The sequence below is a fragment of the Dioscorea cayenensis genome, chromosome 20, assembly GCF_009730915.1.
Source record: "Dioscorea cayenensis subsp. rotundata cultivar TDr96_F1 chromosome 20, TDr96_F1_v2_PseudoChromosome.rev07_lg8_w22 25.fasta, whole genome shotgun sequence".
In the NCBI taxonomy this organism is placed as follows: Eukaryota; Viridiplantae; Streptophyta; class Magnoliopsida; order Dioscoreales; family Dioscoreaceae; genus Dioscorea; species Dioscorea cayenensis.
In genome coordinates this window covers 15,474,965-15,479,329 of record NC_052490.1, presented here as the reverse complement: position 1 = coordinate 15,479,329, position 4,365 = coordinate 15,474,965, and the positions used below count along the sequence as shown (strand labels likewise).

At 43.9% G+C, this 4,365-nt stretch overlaps 1 non-coding gene across 1 annotated transcript; it reads right to left on the bottom strand.

The window, feature by feature from the left end:
• Nucleotides 1–529: 529 nt before the first annotated feature.
• Nucleotides 530–636, bottom strand: LOC120252323. Its single transcript, XR_005533864.1, has one exon. It is a non-coding gene; the product is annotated as a small nucleolar RNA R71 (small nucleolar RNA).
• Between the last annotated feature and the right edge of the window lie 3,729 nt (nucleotides 637–4,365).

Sequence of the window (4,365 nt, the reverse complement as noted above, 5' to 3'; positions counted from 1 at the left end):
TGGGTTATGACCCGCGGGAACCCTTCACCAATTGTTGAAGGAGATCCCGAACTTGAACGTACACTCAGAAGAAGGGGTGAAGAACCTGTGCAAGAATCATCGAATCCAGCTGAAGTGGAAGTCGAAGGGTCTGACAACATGGCGAAACAGAATGGACAACATAGTACGCTCTCTAATTACGCCAGATCATTAGTATTATGGACACAATCTATCATTGTGCAACCCCTAATTACAGCTCAGAATTTTGAGCTAAAGCCGTCATTTCATCCACATGTTACAACAGTCCGCACAGTTCAATGATTTAGCCGATGAGGATTCAAACAGTAACATAGAGAATTTCTTGGAAGTGTGTGATATGCTCAAGATCAATGGTGTTACGGATGATGCCATCAAGTTGAGAGCCTTCCCATTTTCCTTGAAGGAAAGAGCAAAGCAGTGGCTACACTCATTACTTAGAGCATCGATCACTACATGGGAGGAGATGGTAGAATCTTTTCTTGCCCATTATTTCCCTCCGGGAAAATCTGTAAAGCTTAGGAATGAGATCTTGTCCTTTGTGCAAATGGAATTGGAGTCTCTACTTGAGACATGGGAAAGGTTCACGAAACTCCTGCGAAAATGTCCTCAACATGGGTTTCAAGAGTGGATGATCATTCAGACTTTTTACAATGGTTAAACCCAAGTACAAGACAGCTACTTGATGTAGCAGCAGGAGGTACTTTTTGTAGAAAGACCCCCGGAGAAGCTCGGTAACTAATTGAAGAAATGGGGTTGAACAGACTACCAATGGAATGTTAGGGAAGAAGAAGAAAGTGGCCAGCATCCATGAGGTAGATGCGGTTACATCGTTGGCAGGCCAAGTGGAGGCATTGAGTAAGATGTTAGACACTCTAACTTCTCCGAGATTAGCGGCCGTAATGAGTTGTGATGGATGTGGAGGGGGACATGCCCCATCCGATTGACTGATAGCCATTGGTGATACACCCTTCGTTGAGCAAGTTGATTATATGGGTAATGTAATAAGAAACCAAGGAAATCCTTATAGCAATACCTACAATTTGGGTTGGAGGAATCATCACTAATTTCTCATGGAACAACCAAGGGTAACAAAAGGCCACCACACCACTGGATTTTCAACAACAACAAGCCCCAAACATGGAGAATAGAGAAAGCCTTGATCTGATTTGTGCAATGATCAGATACACGGTTCCAATCGGTTGAGGCTATACTTCGCAACCACACGCCCTTCATTGCATAATTTAGAAAATCAAGTGTGGCAAATCACGAAGTCTCTATCGGAGAGACCACAAGGAAGCTTACCAAGACTAATCCAAGAGAACATGTGAAGGCGCTCACTTTGAGAAGTGGTGGTGAGGTTGAGGGTAGGCTTCCAAGTGAGAAGACCAACGTTGAAGCATCTGAGGTCGTGGAGGTTGAGGAGAGAGCCAACAAAGAAAAGGATGTGGCACCCCCATCTTTCAAGCCAAGAATCCCTTATCCTTCAAGATTGAAGAAAGACCAAAATGATGAGCAATAGAAGAAGTTCTTGGGTCAATTTAAGCAATTGAACATCAACATTCCTTTTGTGGAGGCATTGTCTCAAATGCCTCGGTATGCCAAGTTGTTGAAAGACCTTTTGGACCAACAAGAGGAAGTTGGAGGAGAGTGCATTGGTGATCTTAGATGTCTCTTGTTCGGTGGTGTTACAAAAGAATATGCCGAAGAAGAAGAAAGACCCCGAAAGCTTTGTGATTTCATGCAATATTGGCAATTTGGGAGAAGAGATGGCATTGGCAGATTCAGGGGCTAGTATCAACGTTATGCCATACTCATTCTTTAATAAGCTAGGCTTGGGATGATATTGCAATTGGCGGACCGAACAGTGAGGCATCCGAGGGGCATCCTTGAAGACGTGCTTGTCAAAGTGGACAAGTACATGATTTCTGTAGACTTCATAGTGTTGGATGTCAATGAGGATGGAGATGTTTCTTTGATACTTGGGAGGCCTTTCTTGCACACTTTCCAAGGCACTTATAGACATAGACGGTGGGGAGTTGACACTGAGGGTTGGAGATGACAAGCTCACATACCGCTCGCCGAAGCCTTGCGATATTCCCGTTATCTTTGATGATACTCTTTATTTTCTTGACACTGCTGATGAACTAATCGAGGAATATGTGCAGGAAATGTTGAATCCGGACCCGTACGAGGGGTTGCTAGACCAAGAAGTGGAGAACGAGGAGTTGATAATGCTTGGTCTAGAGGAGAAAGTACCATCTCCTTTGGGAATCATGAAGAAGGTGCTCCGAAAAGATGAAGCGGGCAAAGAGATACCACAAGAAATGCCCCAAGGCTGTTGGGAATGTGGAAGAACAGAACAAGGTTGACGAACCCTTGTTAAGTGGTACAAAGCTTGACAACTCTCCCTCTACCTTCAAAAGACTATGTTCATCGTGCTTCGAAATCATGGGTAAGAGGGAAACCTTCATCTATGAGCCCCTTGAGGTAGGACAAGATACGTCAAGGTAAGTAACGTTAAACAAGCATTTCTTGGTAGGCAACCCAAGTCTTTATAGTTTTTCTAGTTTTTAGTTTACTGTTTACATGAATAAGGCTTTAAGTGTTGGTGTCTTTATTCTTAGATACTTTTGCTATGAATTTCTCGTGGACATTGTGGTGTTATCATGTGCCTAATAGTGTGTGGTGAAGAATCTTGGTTGTTTGAGAGTGTTTTTCATGTTTTCTCTGGTTAAAATTGCATTGTTAGGTAGTCTCTGAATGTTTATTTGTGTTTAGAAATTTTCTACAGAGCCTGCAAAGTTTTCTATGTGTCCAAAGAAAACACACGCCCATGTGGAATTTTCGCACGGGCGTGTGTTCTCGTTTAGAGCTCATCTAGAGATTGAATAAGGGCGTGGACTCGCCCCTGCGAATGACCTTGTGGATTTGACACTCCCATGGGTAATTTCCGCACGGGCGTGTGTCATCCTGCAGAGATGTAGCATTTTTCCCGAGAAGACATAGGGGCGTGGAGGCGGCCCTATCGATGATCCTGTGATAAACACACTGGCATGGGTAATTTTCACACGCCCGTGTGGATCTCTGCAAATGAGCTCCTTTCCATCCCTAGAATACACAGGGGTGTGTGAGTGCCCCTGTGAGCTGGTCCTATGAAGATCCACGCCCGTGTGGAAAATTCTACACTGGCATTGGGAAACACTTAGAGAATTTTCTCAGTTGGATAGAGGAGCTACAAGGGTGTGGAAATGCCCCTGTGGGTCAGGCGCACAAGCGTGGGGAATTTCCACACGCCAGTGTGGTTGCGTAAAGAGGCAAAGAGTGCATTCCCGAGAGCGCACAAGGGCGTGCGTCTGCCCCTGTGGGTCTCTCTTGTGGTGTCACATGGGCGTGGGTAATTTCCACACGCCCGTGTGAATGTACAGAAATGCAAAAGCTACGGGATTTCTTTAAAAACCCTTTGAGTTTATTCATTCTTACACTCCCAATCACTCAGAGAACACTCTCCACTACTCTATTGATCCAACACCATTAATCTAGAGGTGTTTTACTTGAATTCTCGGCCGAATTCGAAGGTTTTCATCTTCAGCTGTTGGTAAACACTTAAATCCTCTTTTCTTTGCCATAAATTGATTTTAATCCATTCAAATGATGAATGTTGCTTCATTTCTATGTTTATAAGGTCTAGGCATGCTTAGGACAAAGTTAGAGATGATACAAAGGTGTATGTTTGATTTAGTGATGCGTGACCATGCTGTTTTCACACCCCGTGGATCCACACGGGCGTGTGGAAATCCCACATGACTGTGTGAAATTCTGCAAAATTAATTTTTGAATGCTTTTGATTGAATTTATGTTTTAATTTTGCAGATATGGTCCCCAATCAATGAAGCATGATGGCAAGCACCCCCGAGAGTCAACGCTGAGGCCGAACGCATTGATTTCGCAATTCCCGAGCACCAGGCTCGCTTTGAGAGGTTGTCAAAGTTACGATTTGGACAATCACATTTTCCCGACATAGACACTTTGAGAGAGATCCAGACGGCAGGTGATATGAAGGAGGAGATGGAGGATATGCTTGAAGTTGGCAGTTGGGATCATTTATTGTTGATCAAAGAGCATGCCATCCATACATTGACACTCAAGGTTTTAGCATCATTCGAGTTTGATTGCTAGTATTCTAGTTTTGACAGTATAGGAGCTATACAGTTTCGAGCCCTCAGACAGTACTATAGCTTGACTCTGACTCAGTTTTCGATCTGGATGGAGTTATATGATGCGCCATACACAAAGACTGAGGAGTATAAGCAGTTGTCCATAGATTATCCTAGGAGTTTGACAGCGTAG